Source organism: Elephantulus edwardii, unplaced genomic scaffold, assembly GCF_000299155.1.
Source record: "Elephantulus edwardii isolate Elephantulus edwardi_28Jun2011 unplaced genomic scaffold, EleEdw1.0 scaffold00037, whole genome shotgun sequence".
In the NCBI taxonomy this organism is placed as follows: domain Eukaryota; kingdom Metazoa; phylum Chordata; class Mammalia; order Macroscelidea; family Macroscelididae; genus Elephantulus; species Elephantulus edwardii.
In genome coordinates, this window is record NW_006399787.1 from 6,327,859 (window position 1) to 6,346,338 (window position 18,480).

An 18,480-nucleotide genomic window follows, 5' to 3' on the forward strand; every position below is an offset into this window, starting at 1 on the left:
AAACTCTGTTCTATCCCTTGCCAATCTTATTGTCTCTGACACGCTTATCCCCATTACCCCAGTGACTGAATAAGTCCATCTCATTGAGGTTCTTCCTCTCATGTGCTGTCCCTTCATCCTCCCAAGCATGATGTCCATCTCCAAGGACTGATCTCACCTTACAACATGCCCAAAGTATGTCAGATGAAGCTTTAGAATCTTTGCCTTCAGGGAGCAGCCTGGCTTCACCCTCTCCAGGATGAACTCATTTGTTCTCCCAGCAGGTCATTCAGTACTCTTCTCCAGCACCAAAGCTCAAAGGTATCAACTCTCCTTCTAGCATCCCTAGTCTGTGTCCAGCTCTCTGATGCATAGCAAGTAATTGAAAAAGCCATGGCCTAGATCAGGTGCACCTTAGTCTCCAGACTGACATCGCTGTCTCTCAGTACCTTGGAGAGGTCTCTGACAGCAGACTTTCCCAATGCAATTTGTCTTTTAATTTCCTGGCTGATGGTACCAAGAGTGTTGATTATAGAGCCAAGCAAACTGAAGCTGTCAACAATCTCAATCTCTTCATCATCCATCATGATGCTACCAATCAGCCCACTAATGAGAATCTTTGTGGGGTTTGTTTTTTTGGTTTTTCTGTTTGTTTTTATGTTGAGCTTCAATCCATATTGAAGGCTGCAGTCCTTGACCTATAGTATAGCTTCACAAATAATTTGCTCAACATACAGATGGAATGTTGTTGTTGTCATTGTGTATTTTAGGGTTGGAACCAACCCATAGCTGACTCTCTAGCAGATTTCAGAGATCACCTGGGAGGAGATTGTCCATCCTTGTCTCATGGAGCAGCTGATGTATTCTAATCATGTGCCTTCAGGATTGTAATGCAGCTTCTTACCACTAGGCCACCAGAGTTCCTAGATTGATAACTATACAAACCTGATGCACACCCTTCCTGATTTTAAACCATGCAGTGTTCCCATGTTCCACTGAGAAACAAAAAAAGATACACAGTAAAGGAAGAATATATCATATTCATGGGAGCTCTTGTGGCTTAATGGTTAGGAGTTGCACTGTCAATCTGAAGGCATGAAATTAAAATGCACTAGCTGCAGCACAGGAGAAAAATGGGCAGCCTCTTCCCATGGAATTTACTGCCTCTTAAAACCCACTAGAGGATCAACTATGAGTTAGTTCTGACCCTACTGTACACAATAACAACACCAACATAGATCACAAGGCTTAACATTGTGAAAGCGCCAAGGCTATCAAATGAAATATATAGATATGCAATCCTAATCCAGTTCCTGTCATCATTTTTCAAAGAGATGGAAAAGTAATCACTACTTCTTTTAAATTGTATTGGAAGTGCTTGCTAGGGCAATAGCACAAGAGAAGGAAATAAAAGGCATCCAGATTGGCTATGAAAAGATGGTTAAACTATGGCTATATATAGAAGATATGATAGTGTACACAGAAAACCTCAAGGACTCAACAATAACAACAAAAAAACAAACAAACAAAAAAACCTTGTTAGAGCTAGTAGACCAATTTAGTAGAGTGAAGAATATAAAATCAATATCCAAAAAATCATTGGGATTCCTCTATAGTAACAAAGATAACTCAGAGAAGAAAATGAAGAAAACAAGAACATTTACGATGGCTAACTACAAACTGAGATACTAGGAAGTGAATCTAACCAGAGACACAAAAGACCTATACAAAGAAAACAACAAAACATTTCTGTGGGACACAATAAAAGACCTAAGGGAATGGAAGAGTGTTCCCTGTTCATGGATAGAAAGACTCAATATTGTGAAAATTACAATCCAACCAAAAGCAATCTACATGTTCAATGTCATCCCAATACAGATACCAAATTCATTTATCAAGGATATCAAAATGGAAACTGTCAAGTTTATTTGGAGAGGAAAGAGATTCCGAATAAGCAAAGCACTTCTGAAAAACCAAAAATGAAGTGGGAGGCATAGCACTCCCTCATCTCAAAACCTATTACACCGTGGTAGCAGCCAAAACAGCATGGTACTGGTACAACAACACACACATAGAACAATGGAACAGAATTGAGAACCCAGAAATGGATCCACTTATCTATGGTCAACTAATATTTGATAAGGAAACAAAACCTATCAAATGGGAAAACGGTGGCTATGATGCTAAACACTGTGACACTGATATGTCAAATGCAATAATGGTAACTTATGGTGGACAGTGTTTGGTGGAGCTTCTCGATTAAAACAGGCTTGTAAAAAGAAAGAACTTTCACTTCAGAAAGAACTTGCCCCTGGAAACTGAACATGGAGAAATGACGAAAGTTATAAAAGTGATCAGGTCTTTTATTCATAGGGTTGCTATGAATTGTCTATGACTCTGTGGCACTTAACAACAACATCAACGGGGCTTCCAAAAGAAAAAGACTGATAACACAATTACAAAACGGGCAAGAGATATGGAAAGACTTTCAGAAAGGAAGTTATTTGGATGGCCAACAGACACATGAAGAAATGCTCAAAATAAAAATAAAATGCTCAAAATCAGTGGCAATAAGAGAGATTAAAAACCACAATGAGATACCATCTCACTCCAGTAGCAGCTAGAAAGTGTAACAGGATGGAAAGTAACAAATGCTGGAAAGGACGTGGTGAAACAGGAACTCTTGCACATTGTTGGTGGAATTATAAAATGGTACAAACACTCTGGAAGGCAGTTTAGTGTTTACTCCTAAATCTCAACATAGAAATTCCATATGACCCAGCTATTCCACTGCTGGGGATATACTCTAATGAGAACTGAGGAACAAACAAAGACTTGTACACCAATTTTCACAGCAGTGCTATTCATCATCACAAGATGTTGGTGTGTTTCACTGTGAAAATACATACATGCATAGTCAACAACAACAAACAATAGATAGCATTTAGTAAAATAAGAGAGCAGGTGGCAGATGGGCCAGAGAGTCAGTCACTCCCTGGTCTTCTCCTTTTTTCAGAAAGAAAAAATCTTTCCCAGAGCCACCCTACAACATCTCATCTTTCCTTTCATTCTCCAGACTAACCGCATATTTACAAACCTATCTACACACCCGCTCTAGAGGACACATCACCTTTGCTCAGAAGCATTGCCACTGAACTTAAGAGACACTGGTCACATCATAAGAAACTGTCTGAAGTCGACGTATTTGGAATCACGGAAGCCAAGGAAGCTTCAGATATAAGCTATCAGATCAAAGGGGGGAACAATGGGAGGTGGATGTTGAAGGGAGTGGGTAGAAGTGGATGGGTATCCTGCCTGGTGGATGGTGGAGCAGGGAAATAAGTGGGTAAAGACACATGTGCCAAGGAGAGGGACAACGTTGATACGAATGGTTAACTCTACAATAAGGGATTTATCTTTCACTTTTCTGTAAAATGCTGTTCTGTCTGATACGCCTCTAAATCTGAACATTCAGATTAAGACAGACTAGGAAGAAGGATTGGCCATCCACTTCTGAAATAGCAGGCCTCCAAAACCCTACGTACAACAGAACACATGTAGATAACAGAAAGGGCAACTGAGGTTGAGCTTTCAGGTGTGGAAATACAAAGGAAGAGGAACAGTTGTAAGCAGACACTAATGATTGGGACATGGAATGTGAGAACCATGAATGTAGGAAAACTAGATATTGTTAAGGAGGAAATGGAACACATAAATATTGACATACTAGGCACTTGTGAGATGAGCAACAGTATGTCTCTGGAGAATAAGGTGCGTCTGGTACAGGCCATGGTCTTTGTAATCACTTGTTATGCATCAGAGAGCTGGACAATGACCAGGGGGGATAGAAGGAGAATTGATGCTTTTGAGCTTTGGTTTTGGAGAAGAGTCTTGAGGGTACCATGGACTGCTAAGAAAACAGACAGATTTATCCTAGAGAGGGTTAAACCGGGCAGCTCCTTGGAGACAAGGATTCTGAGACTTCCTCTGACATACTTTGGTCATGTTGTAAGGAGGGACTGGTCTTTGGAGAAGGACATCATGCTTGGAAGGGTGGAGGGCAGGCACAGGAGGGGAAGGCCCTCTGGGAAGTGGATTGATTCGGTGACTGGGGTAATCGGGATGAGTGTGTCAGAGACAATGAGATTGGCACAGAACAGAGCAGAGTTTAGAGCTGTTGTACATAGGATCACTATGAGTCGACGGCACATAACAACAACAACAGCAACATATCCCTTTTAAACAGTTTTCTCCCTCATATGGTTCAATGTAGTATACATTATTTATCCCATCTTTCTCATTCTCTCCCTAATCTCAATGTCAGTTGCGTTTTACAACAGTGGCACTATGCAGTATTAGTCCTTTTGTGACTGAGTTAAGGCAGAATCTCGATGCTAGGGAGGCTCTTTCAAATTGATCTGATGCCATGAGCCAGTAATTCATTCCCCAGGACAACAGGAAAGCTAGCAGGGATTCCACTGCTAGGGACAACCCAAGCTATAGAAAAGGACACAGAGCCAGGCCTCCCTGTGGACCAGCATCTGAGTCATCCTGCACCTGCTTTCTCAAGTTTTGTTGTTGGCTGTTTTGGCATAAACCGTGATGCATGGTGATGCCATGCAAACAAGATCTGATCTTTGTGGTTCTTAGGCTTTTCACAGGCTGATTGGTTTTGGGGTGGTTTTATTTTTTTTTCATTTCTTTTTTTTTAGTTTTACTTTATTTATTTTTTTAATTTTACATTGGTTTGCGTACAAGGTTCGCATACATTGTGTTTCACATTACCCTTCATTCACATTGTGTTTTCTACATTCCCATTATGTGCTATAGAATCATTCACCATTAAACCATGCCCATCATTACCCTGTCTTTCCAGATCAAGGCTGGATCTTCATCTTCCCATTCCCCCCCCTCCACCCATCAAATTGTGTGACCCTTTGATTACACACACACACACACACACACACACCCCGCCCACACTCCCCTCTCTTTTCCCATCCCTTTCCCCCTGGATCCCCATACATGTTTTACTAGTTATTCTTCTGTTTTTACAGTAATGGTCCTATGCGGTATTTATCCTTATGAGACTGAGCCCAATACCCTTTAATCTCTCCCAAGTTTTCAAAATCATTGCTCCTGCATGCTACGTAGTATTCCAACATGTGAATCAATGTACACTATAATTTCTCAATCCATTCTATTGTGGTTGGACATGTGGGCTGTTTTCATGTTCATGTGATTGTGAGTAATGCTGCTATGAACACCGGTGGGCAAACTTCCATTTGCATCTCAGTTCTCATTTTCTCAGGATATATTCCTAATAGTGGAATAGCTGGATCATATGGAATTTCTATGTTCTACTTTTTAAGGAAGCTCCAAACTTTCTTCCTGAGTGTACCATTTTGTAATCCCACCAACAGTATTTTAAAGTTCATATTTTTTCACATCCTCTCCAACACTTATTGCTTACAGTCCTATTAAACTTTGCCACTGCTACAGGGGTAAGATTGTATCTCATTGTGGTTTTGATTGTCATATCTCTCATTGCCAGTGATCTTGAGCATTTCTTCATTTGTTTGTTGGCCACCTGAACGTCTTTCTCTATGAAAAGTCTTCCCAGATCTCTTACCCATTTTGTAATTGGGTGATCAGTCTTTTTCTTGTAAAGGCCCTGTAGGATTCTGTAAACTTCTGTTATGAGACGGACTGGTTTTTGAAAGCAGATTTCTTTAAGTCTTAGTCTGAAAGTTCTGCTCCAATCTGTTTAGCATCATAGCAACACATAAACGTTCACTGACACTAGGGTGGTAGCTATGCTTACGAGCACTCTGGTCAGGAACTGACTCCATGATCCTACATGGAAGGTGAAAAGTCTACCACTGAGGCACCAACGCCCTCTCCCTGAACTTAGGGGAGAGTTTGTCTGTAAGTGTACAGTATTCTCCTGCTTCTGCCTTCCTTAGCCTCTTCCCATTGCCATTCACTTTCCTCCTTGAACCAACCTTTACATACTGTCAAGTGGAACAGAGCTGAATAGGGAAACTGGGCTGGCAGGTTCTACCACTTTGCCTCACTCCCCACCCAGCCACTCTGTGCAGTCTCTCTCACCCTGCTGAGTCTGTTTTCTCCTTGCCAATTTCTCCAGGTACCTGGACACCCACGATAGCTCCAGAGCCACCACACACGACTCTACTTCTAATACATGTTCTCCCCTAAAGTGAAAAAAAGGAGGAAGGCAATCAGTAGACAATAAATTTTCCCTTCTTTCTCTGTTTCCAGTGGGCCTTGAAATTAACAAGAAGCAAACGCCAAATTAATTTCATTGTCAGGGACCAGCCCATAGGGTGACATCATTGTGGCCCCATCAGAGTGGATTTCTCACGCTTGGGTGGGAGGTAGGAGAAATACGATGGGTATGTAGGGTGGTGTGAATGAATTATACAAATGTTCAGTCATTTTACTCAGCACACTGCTCTTACCTCCCTACTTTTAGGAGGCCCAGTATTTAAGAGCATCTTGTTGTATCTAAGTGTTAGTTCCTCTGTTCCAAGGGAGTTTCTGCAACATTATGGAGTGAGGTCTTGTTGGCAGACAAGGAAGGATTAGTAAGTCCTTGGGTTGCTTGGGCAATAAAGATATATTGCCATGGGCCTTTTCATTTGGAACTCAATCTTGGTCAATATCAACATCATACGGCAAGTCGATAAATTCCAGTATCAACCGCAGTGGAAGTGTCAATGCTGGCTGCTGGCATCTTAGTTTATGGTGAATCAAGACCTCGAACGAGGCTTTAAATTTGCTGATGCTTTTTTTCTGTGGGGTTTGTCGTGGCTCACCCAGCCAGATCGATTCGCTACGTCGTGCTGGGGAAGAAGAAAAGGTTTGTGGCCCTCAGAGCATTAGCAAGTTCATTTCACGCTGATGCTGCGACAGAGGCCAGGAGAAGGTTGAACAGGAGCCACATTCATCAAGCCGGCTGGTCGTCCACAACGTCCCTCGGGCTTGGAGCACAGAGACAGAAACCGAGGCAGGAGGGGCTGGTAACTGGCGATTCAGGGAGAAAATTTAGCTCTTTGGCTGGAAGTGGGCAGTGCAGAGGGGAGCGTTTGGAGGCTCTGATAGTGCCAAAGGATTGCCATGGAATGTTCTCACAGTCTGTGGAGGGGAGCTAGCTGTGTACAGTGGCCTAGTTCACATCAGTCTCTCATGTTAGTGGGAACTAAGGGCATTTTTCCTCCCAGAAAAGTTTGTGGCAGATCGACTATAAAAAATGGCTCTGATTCTTCATCCCTCCCAGGCCAGTCACAATGTGACTTTGCAGTTCCTCCCATCAAGAAGTCCATGTCCCTGCTCTGTGAACGTCAACTGCCTTGTCACTTGTTCTGATGAATAAAACACAGCCACAAAGAAAGGGGGGAAAAAAACAAAACCAAGAACACAGCCACAGAAGTGATGGCCAGCAGAGTAGTCCCCAAATCTAGGCCTCAGAGACCTCTCCCTTTCCCTCTCCCTCTGGAGAATAAGGACAGCCTTCTGAAGAATGATAAAGCATATGGAAATGAGCCAAGATACCCCACTGGGGGCCTTCTAGCCTGGTCAGCCTGCTGCCACTGACTGCAGCAGATGCAAAAGCAAGCCCAGCTGCACGCAGCCAATTCATAGGCCTATAAGCAATGGTAAATGATTATGGTTCTAAGTAGGCGAGGTTTGGGAATGTTTGGGGTTTTTTTTAATGTAGCTTTATTGTAACAATAGATAACTGAAACAGAGATGAACTGAGTGCTTTATGAGCCCTGACTGTGTCCAGGGGAAGTCACCTCCGAGCTCCTGTTTCTCTGAGAATCACAGGTGTTACCAGCCAGTGCTAAAAATCTGAAGCTTATAAGCACCCAACAAAGATTCTACAAGGTCACGTCATCCCTTTCTCCAAATAGAGTGCCAGAAATAAAGGCTGTTGTTGCCATTCACATTTGCCCAGTTGAACTTACTGTTAAAGGTAAAGGTCATGACTTCCAAGGCAATCAGCAGCTATAGCTCCAGGACTCTGAACCCCACTGCTTTTTTATTTATACCTCCACTTCCCTGCTTCATTGGCCCATTTGATGTAAATGGCAGGGACCAGTTATTCCAGAGGAAAACAATTTTAGGATACCTACACAACAATAACATCTTTGTTTTCCAGGGAGCTCTGCTGGCTTAGTGTTTAAGAAGCTGCAGTGCTATTCCAAAGGCACGCAGTTAGAATCCACCAGTTGCCCTGCAGAAAGATGGGCAATCTCCTTCTGTACAATTTAGTGCCTTTGGAAAACCCACAGGAAGGTCAGTAATGAGTCGTTTCCAACTCACAACACAACACTAGTTTTCGATTGCTGTAATAACAAGCTATTCCAAACACAATGGTTTAACACAACACAATTTTGTTGTCTTCTAGTTCTAAATTTCAGAAATTTAACATGAGTTTCACTGGGCTTAAAAAGCAAGACATCCAATAAGTAAAAAAGTTGAGATCTAATGCAGTGGGAATCAGAAGCCATTGATAACTTTTGGGCTGGAAAGTGATGGTGTGTAAATGTTTTTGAAACCTCTCAGTAAGCGGTGTAGTTCATAGGGAGTTGCACTGGTATCCCAAAAGCTTCTACGGTAGTTAAGTTCCACCAGTGGGAGAAAGATGGGCAATCTCTCATGCGATTTACAGACTTGAAAACCCAATGGAGCTTCTGACACCACAACAATGAATAGTAATAGTAAGAACAAAGATTGGTGTCAAGTATACAAAACAGGCCCCCTGAGGGCCTTCACTGTAATCTAAGAAGTCAGGAAGGCAAGCTCAAGATCAAATTGCCGTTTTACTTCCCAGTCAACAAGATGTCAAGATGCCACAAACAGACCGTATATCTTAGTTATCTGGTTCTTTCTAAATGAAACGCCACAGGTGGGTGGCTTTATAAACAGAAATGTCTTTCTTTACAGTTCAGAAGACTAGGATTCAGGGCACTTGCTCTAAACAAAGGCGTGTTCTCTCTCTCTCTCTCTCTCTCTCGCTCTCGCTCTCGCTCTCTCTCCTATAAGGAGAATTTTTGTGATTTGAGTGGAAGTTTACAAACACATTAGTTTTTCACTTACTCATTCACACATACTTTGTTCCAAAACATTCATTTTTAATAACCACAATGTAATCACATCTTCCCCACATTTTTCCTGATTCTGATTTCCATTAATCTTTCCACACTCCTCTGTGGCTTGCCTTTCTTGAGTGATATTATACTAACCATCCATCTTAATTTGCCTTTTATCTAATTTTAGCTAAATTTTTACTCATTTTTCTTCCCTCCCTTACCATCCCTAGTAAATCCCCTAAGAATAATTCTTCTTATTGTTGTTGCATACCATTGAGTTGGAGCTCACCTATAGCTGACCCTCCAGTGGGTTTTCAGAGGCATTTGAATGGGAGACTGTCCATCATTCCCCCAAGGAGCAGATGATAGATACAAACCATGTGTCTTCAGGATTAAAGCACAGATTCTTACCACTAGGCCACCAGAGCACCATAATTGAGAATAATTCTTGCAGTACACAAAATTTTCCTTAGCTTTTTATAACAGAGATCTTTGTCCTTTTGTGAATAACTTACTTCACTAGGTACAATGTCCTCTAGATGCATCCATACTATGTTTTGTGAAGTTTTTTAAATGTTGTATAGTACTCCATTATGTAAATGTACCATTCTTTATCCATTTGTTCACTGATGGGCTCTTGGATTGTTTTTCTCTTTTTGATTCAGTGACTGGAGTAATCGGGTTGGGTGTGTCAGAGGCAGTGAGACTGGCACAGATTAGAGCAGGGTTTAGGGCTGTTGTACATAGGGTCACTATGAGTTGCAAGCGACTCGACAGCATGTAACAACAACAACAATGAATGGTGCTACTATAAACACGCGTCTGCATATATCTGTCCACGTGGCAGCTCTTATTCCTTTGGGATAAAACACCTGGCAGTGGGCTTACCAGTCAAACAGTACTTCTATTCTTTCAGAGAAAACCCTTGTCTCAGCTTCTCTAACCTTGGCATTACTCAGTTTCGTGGCAAATCCTTTATGGCATCTTTATTTTCCCGCACGTGTACTTGTCTTTGCCTAATCTTCTCTGTCTTATATATCATTAGTGGTTAGACTTAAGACACATCCTACATTAATTGAAGATCAAAAATCATCAGTGCCTTTGAGTAGTGGTGCTGATGAAGACTATTAAATATCCCATGGGGTGTCAAGAGAACAAACAAATCTGTCTTGAAAGAATTACAACCAACATGCTCCTTAGAGGCGCACACACTCCTTGGTCTCACACACTTCGGGCATATTGTCAGGAGGGGCTAGTCCTTGGAAAAAGACATCATGCTGGGAATGTGGAGGCTCAGAGAAAGACATTGAGATGAATTGACAGACACTGTGAACTATCACAATAGGTTTGAATATGACTGAGATAATGACTGGAGAATAGGACAGAGCAAGGTTTGCTCAAGACTGCTGTTCATAGGGTCCCTATGAGTCTTTGTCAGCTTGATGGCGCCTAACAGTAACAACAAAACTACACTAGTAATTTCCTTATTAACATAACAATGAAAAACTCTATTCCCAAATGGAATTACACCCACAGGTATATTTGAGGATCAGAGTGCAATTCAATCCACATCAGAGCACTACCTACAGCCCAGAACCTAGATGCCTGCAAGACTGTAGATTAGATTCTAGGCTTGTTTTCCAAAGCCGTAGACATGTTTGCTTTCCCGGTCTCCAGCAAAGAGGGCTCTCCCCACCTCCTCCACCCCAGCGCCCTCCCGCAGCTGGGAATTGCATGTTGTAACAAATGAGTTACCAAAGGCTCCAACAAGCTGCTCGTCTTAGCACCAGCAGGAGAAGAGCAGCCTCGACCTGGAGCTGGGACCTTGTTAGAGTTTGTAATGAGCTGCCGGGAAAATATTTCTGCCTGATTAGAATCCCTAATGAGCTGCTCACGACCGTGAGCCGGGGAACGCCAGCTTCCAGGTCTCTCCGGCCCTCCTCCACCTCTCCAGCACCCAAGCTGAGTTCACGCTGGAAAGCGTTCTTTGCCAGCACATACAAACCTAAAAACCAACACAAAACAGCCCAGCATCCCCCTGCTCATGGCTCTTCTCCCTTCCCAAGCAGGAGGGCTCGATCACATTTCTTTTCCCAGGCACTGCCACCTGCTCATATCTTAATGGTGCCACCTGGACCTATCTATAATTGTTCACAGGTGCCCCCTGGGTCCTGGCACAGTCTTCACTCAGAGAGAGAGCCAGGATGTCCCGGAAATGCAGTAAATGCAGACCTAAGACCCCAGGACAAGTTCTCACTGTGACTGGGGACAAGGAAGAGAGCTTTGGTGGCCCAGTCAGTAGCGAGTGGTGTTGCCAACTCAAAGGAGAGCAGTTCAAATCTACCAGCTGCTCCTCGGAAGACAGACGAGCAGTCTCCTCCTGTGTTATTTCCAGCCTCTGAAAAACCCTGGGAGGGTTAGCTGTACGTCAGTTCTGGCTGGATGGCAATGGGCTTTGGGGAGACGGAGGATTTGACACGGTACTTCGTCTCACATACTTTTGGCACGTCATCAGAAGGGACCAGACGTTGGAAAAAGACATGCTGGAGAAAGTAGAGGGTCAGGAAAAGAGAGCAAGACTCGCGCCAAGATAGACTGACACTGTGACAGCCACAGTGAGCTCAGGCATGGCAGAGAGTGTGAGGTTGACACAAGACACAGCAAGGCTCGTGTCCATTCATGGCGTCACTGTGAGCTGTAGTCAATGCTGAGACTCCTATCAACAGCCTGGTCAGTAAGGTGAACAGCGACCTCCTTGTGCTTAGTTAACTCATCTGCAGGGAACTGCTGCGCGTGTTTCCTACCACATGATGTAACAAAACTGTTCTCTACGAAGGAGTGCAGACGCATAGATAAGTCCATGTTTACTTACCAGATACAACGTCCCAGCTAACGACTGTCAGTTTGAAAAGAGGCTTTGATTCTCTAGGGAAGTGCTGCAAGACTGGGAGAGAGATAGGTGCCAGCAACAGCGACAGGTAGAACCTTTGATGGGATGAAAACAAAAAGCCACATGGAAGTGTTCGCAACAGCAATAAGTAAGTAAGTAAGCACTCAGCGGCCCGGGCTTACCTTGATGATTCGGTAATCCACACTGGCCGTGACCAGTGGGGACAAGGCCTCCAGTGCGAAAAAAAAAAAAAAAACCAACAAAGTTGCTCAGGTTCGGCTGAGAGAACATTCCGACAGCCCCGTTTGCTTCCAGTTGACTGGTTTCAGAAACCATCTGGATTAGTTCCAGAGTGAATTGGCTCACCACGGCGATGATTTTTAGAAGGAAAATAAAAACTCGCAACATATTTTGGTGCTCGTTCACGGTTCAATAAAAAACAATATATGGGGTCAGTTTGGGATTTCAGGTTGTGCTTATGGTCCAAGCCTCTGCGTCAGAAGGACTTGAATTTCTGAAAGCTTAGAAGCTATTATTGTCACCCTGGGTTACAAAATCAAGGGGAGAAGAGAAGTTTGGTGATGGTAGGAATTTTGGATTTGCTAACACTGCCCATGAGGTTCTTCTGGGTCCATTCTATGGATACAGTCTAGCCTTTGACCCGTCAACCCAGGAGATGCAAAAGCTGTCACACCACTCTCACCACTATTAGGAGTCCCTCTGGAACACCTTCCACAGACGCATCTTAGGTCTGAGGCCTCTCACCAAACAAATGACACCAGATCAATGGTACGCAACCTTGTTGTTGGTGGTGTTGTCAGGTGCCATCAAGTTGAGTATTACTCACAGTGACCCCATGGAAAACAGACCTGAGCCCTGTCCTATCCTGTGCCAGCATAATCATCTCTGACACATTTGAGCCCCTTGCTGTAGTCACTGTGTCAGTCTATCTCGTTGAGGGTCTTCCTCTCCTTAGCTGACCCTCCACCGTTCTAAGCACGACTTCCCTTTCCAAGGAATAGCCCCTCCAAACAAGGTGCTGTCAGATCAGCTCTAACTCACAGAAGCCCTGTGTGGAATAAACCCAAATGTTGTCCCGTCCTGCTCTGTCCTCATGATCACTACTGATGAACTTGGGTCCACCGTTGTCGGTCCTTCTCACCGAAGGTCTTCCTCTTTCAATGACCGTCCACTCTACCAAGTGTGATGTCCTTCCCCCAGGACTGTCCCTCCACTAATAGGCCTAACACATGTGACTTGAAGTCCCAATACCTTTCCCTCTAATGAGCATCCTGGCTGCACTTTGTCCAACGCAGATTTGTTCTTAAAACAGTTCCATTTTCTTTGCCAACACAATTCAAAAGCAGCATTTTTTTTCTGTCTTTACCCCCAAAACCCCATTGCCCTTGAGTCAATTCTAATTATGGCTGGGTTTCCAAGGCTGTAAATCTTTCTAAGAAGTGGGCTCGCTGTTACTGTTAGGCATCATCAAGTTAATTCTGACCCTACATGCAACAGACTGAAACTTACCTGTTGTTCACCATCCTTACAATCTCCAATGTACTTGGGCTCATTGCTGTAGTCACTGTGTCAATATATCTCATTGAAGGGCTTCCTCCTCCAAACTTCCATATTTTTTTCAAACAGGAAGTACTGCCCCAAAGACTGATCCCTCCTGATGACATATTCAAAATATTTGAGATGAAGTCTCATCGTCCTTACCTCTAAGATCACCCCAGTTTCACTTCTTCCAAGAGAGATTTGTTAACTCTTTTGCCAGTCCGTGGTATATCCAATATTCTCTGCCAATACCACAATTTGAAGGCTTCAATTATTTGTTTTTTCTTATTCATTGTTATTGCCTCATCTTTATCCTGTAGAGTAGCTGGTAGGCTTGTACCACAAACCTTTTGGATTGTAGATCAACATACAGCACACTCTGCCACCAGGGTTCTGTTCTTTTGCCCTCACTCACTCATTCATGGTCCTTGAGTCAGAACCAACTCAATAGCTGACCCTCCAGAGGGTTTTGGAGGCTGTTATTCATAAGAGGAGACTCCTTACCTTTCTCCTGCACAGCTGCTGCTGGTAGATTTGAACCACTAGAGAGCTTAGCAGTACAACTCCTTACAGACTACGCCGTGTGTGTTATTATCACCTGGAAGCTTTAAAAAATACTGGTTCCAGCATCACATCCTCAGAGACTCTTATTTAGTTGATCTAGGATATAAGTTAATATTCACATTTTTAAATATGCAGCTAGAGCTGAGAACCACTGTTCTAAAGAAATCACTCTATGCTCCCAATGTTAACATGTATATCAATGCAGATTCTAATTCAATAGAACTGGTGGACCTGAGATCGGGCCTTTCTAACAAGAACCTAGTTGATGCCACAAATGGTTTTGTCCGTACACTACTAGTCAAAATACAAACCCACTCAATGGCATCAGGGAAGAAAGCCGTGGTGATGTGCTTCTTTAGCAGATTATAGCCAAGACAATCCTTTGGTGCTGCTCTCCAGTCCAACACATCAGCTCACCATGGGTGGCCCAAGGAATGAAGGTGCTGCTAATCCTTGGGCCACTCTGAGTAGAAAGAATCTAATTCTCAATCCCAAACTGCTCCAACATTTGTTGAGGGTTGTTATTTCCCAGGAGTTTGTCAATTGCCATCAAGAAAAGTCCAATTGAAAAAATCAAAAGAAAGAATTCAGTAAAACAAGGAGCCCTGGTGGTAAAATATGTAACATACTGGCCTGCTAGCTGAAAAGTTAGCACTTCAAATCCCACAGCCACTCCACAGGAGAAAGATGAGCAGCCTTCTCCCATAATTACTTGCTGGTGTTGTTCGGTGCTGTTGAGTTAAGCATAACTCACAGTGACGCTATGAACAAAAGATCTGAACCCTCTTCTATCCTGCACCATCAACGCTTCCTGACATACAAGAGCCCATTGCAGCAGTCACTGTATAAATCCACCTGGGGGTCTTCCTCTCCTCTGCCAACCCACTGCCCTTCCCAACATCGCGTCCTTCTCTAAGGAATAGCACCTCCTATCAATATGTCCAAAGTATGTGAGCCGAAGCCTCATTATTCTTGCCTCCAAAGAGCACTCCGGCTGCACCCTCCCTAAGATATATCTGTTCGTTCTCTTGGCAGTCCTTGGGATGTTCAGTGCTCTTCTCCAACAACACAGCTCAAAGTCATCAATTCTTTTTCTGTCATCCTTATTCATTGTCCAGGTCTCGGATATATCACTAGTAACGAAAGACTATAGCCTGAATCAGATGCACCTTAATCTTCAAACTGACATCACTACTTCTCAATAATTTGGAAAGGTCCCTAACTGAAGATTTTCCCAGTGTAAAACATCTCCTTATTTCCTGACTGCTTGTACCAAGGGATTGGATAGTGGATCAAATCTTCAGATGAGTTGGAACCAACCCCACAGCAGTGGTCTATAGTGGTGGGCTTCACGTTAGCCTTGGTTAGATCTGGAAGCTCAAATGGTATCACCAGGGTCTTCTTCTGTTTTGCTTTCCTTTGAGTTTGCTTCATTCTCAAGGATATTCTTTCCATGTATCAACAAAAATGGTTCCGGACAATTCCAGGATTACATCATTCTCACAGCTCATGAAGCCAGAAAAAGGAATCTACACAGGACCTGATATTCCTCCTGAGCACATCCAAGTGCCACAGCTCAGGATCCATAGGTATCAAACCTTCATGAGACTTTTTCTATCACTTTCCCCTCTCTTGCCACAAGCTTTCACCTACCATTATCACTCTCTACTTACCTCAGAGCAAGGAAGTGCCAGTGGCCTAGTGGGTAAGGAGTTGTGCTGCCAACCCAAAAAGCACGGGGTTCAAATCCAGCAGTTTCTCTGCATGAGAAAAATGTGCAATCTCCTCCCACACAATTTACAGCCTCCGAAAACCCACTGATGGGTCAGCTATGAGTTAGTTCCAAATTGATAACACATAACAATAACACTCCTCACAAAATTAGCTAAAAACTTTCCTTATTTCTTAGTAATCCCTTAAAAAATCTTTTCAGCCAAAAACAGATGCTTTCGGTTTGACTACAACTCACAGCACACTTGGAACTTGCCCTGTCTAGTATCTCACAGCCACTTTCACACTCAAGTCATCACCATGTCAATCCATCCAGTTAAAGGTCTGCCTCTCTTTTGCTCACACTCTACCTTTTCCAGTATGCTTTCTTTCTCTAAGGACTGATTCCTCCTGAAAATATGCCCAAGGTAAATGAGATGAAGTTTCACTATTCTTGTCTGGTTGCACTTACCTCAAGAAAGACTAGATTTTGTTCTTTTAGCACTTCATGCGAGGTTCCATACTCTGCTCCAACACCACCACAGTCCAAGGGCATCAATTCTTGTTTGGTCTTTTGTATTCATTATCCAGCTTTCAAATACATTGTTGTTACGTGCCGAAAAGTCGCCTGTGACTCATAGTGGCCCTATGTACAACAGCCCTAAACCCTGCTCTATCCTGTACCAACCTTATTGTCTCTGACACACCTACCCCCATTACTCGAGTTACTGAATCAACCCATCTCATTGAGGGTCTTCCTCTCCTATGCTGTCCCTCCACCCTCCCAAGCATAAGGTCCCTCTCCAAAGACAACATGTCCAAAATAGACAAAGCTTCAGAATTCTTGCCTCCAAGGAGTAGTTTGGTTTCACCCTCTCTAGAATGAACCTGTTTTTTTCTCCTAGCCAAGCATGTCATATTCAATACTCTTCTCCAACACCACAGCTCAAAGGCATCAATTGTCCTTCTATCATCTCTAGTCATTGTTCAGCTCTTTTCAAATGCATAGGAAGCAATTAAAAATACCATGGTTCAGATCAGTTGCACCTTAATCTTTAAACTTACAGCATTGCTCTTTAGCACTCTAAAGAAGTCCTTGATAGATTTCTCCAGCGCAAATCTTTTTCTTTCTTGGCTGCTTCTACCAAAGTCACTGATTATGGAGCCAATAAAAATTAAATCATTGACAACCTTAATCTTTTCTCCATCCATCCCAATGTCATCAATTGGTCCAATGGTGAAGATTATTGTTTTCTTGATGTTCAGATGTAACTCATATTGAAGATTGTAGTCCTAGATCTTCTGCAATGTTTCAAGTCTTCACTTTCTGCAAGCAAAGTTGTATCATTTGCATAACATAAGCTGTTATAAATCTTCTTCCTGATTCTGATGTCACTTTGTTCTTCATAAAGTCAAGATACTTTTTTCATCATTTTATTAAACAAAATAGAATCTCCTCTCTATGCAGTCGTACTTCCTATAAAGTTAGGCTCTGAACAATCCCTGGGGTACAGTTTCCTCAGTGGAGCCACACTTCACACAGTATAATCCTTGAAAGGACAAAGCACGGAGACCACCTGAGGCCCACCCACAGGATGCTCCACAGCCTGCCACTAACATGCATACCCTTCTTCTGGCACATGGCCTAGAGAGGCAGTCAAGTCCACAGAGCAAAGTGCCATCAGCAGCCATCTCCGCTGCTCCCCACCAGTCCTCTATGGATGGGCTTGTGTGGCGGTGTAGCAGAGCCATCCCCAGATAGCCTAGCAAATCCAGTCCACAGCCCAGCATCCCACTTCTCTTTGGAGAGGCCTGGACCAGTGTCTCTGTGTCCAAGGTATAAATCTGCCATCTTGGCTTCTCAGCCTCAGCCTCAGCGGGCACCTCGATGCCATACACCTGCAGGGCCAGGTGGAGCACTGCCCCAGTTATGTGCTGTGCCCAGAAGCAGAGACAGAGCCCAATGGTAACTGTCCTGCAGCAGGGCCCAGGTCATCACAGAGACAGGTGTCCACTGCCAGCTGTAACAGTCCATCCAGTTCTTGGTGGAGATGAAGGAGTGGAGTGGGTACTCGTATGGATGCTGGAAGGAGACCTTGGAAAAACCCAGAACACAAGGAGCTCACCCTGGATGATGCTGTCTGGGATAGGCCAGAAGTGGGTGTCTAGCTCTAGGGGATCACTACTTAGGTTGAAGTACCTGTTGGACACATTGATGATGTCCCGTATGTGCAGGTGCTGCTCCTCCACCTTGCCAGCCAAGTAAATGGCAAACATGGCGATGAGGTAGGGATCATAGGCTTCCAGGTCAGCCTATTTGTGGTAAATGATATACACTTTGGCAACAGGAATGGATTGCAGTCCAAGCTTGAAACCTGTCTCCATGATGAACCTAATAACTGATGCTGCCACCCCTGGTTTGTGGCTTTCCCAGCACACGGCCTCCATAAACCCTGCCTGTCAGGAAGGTAAAGTCCAGATTCTTGAATTATTTACTCAGCTACAGATTGAGTAAGTATGGAGAAAGGATACACCCTTTCTCCTGATTTTAAACCATGCAGTGTCACCTTGTTCCATTCTGATAATTGTTTCTTTGTCTCTAAGTATAGGTTTCTCACCAGCATAATTAAGTTTTCTGGGATTCCTATCCTTCTCAGTGTT

At 43.5% G+C, this 18,480-nt stretch overlaps 1 pseudogene; it reads right to left on the reverse strand.

Moving 5' to 3' along the window:
- Positions 1-10,722: 10,722 nt before the first annotated feature.
- Positions 10,723-18,204, reverse strand: LOC102862917 (annotated as a pseudogene).
- Between the last annotated feature and the right edge of the window lie 276 nt (positions 18,205-18,480).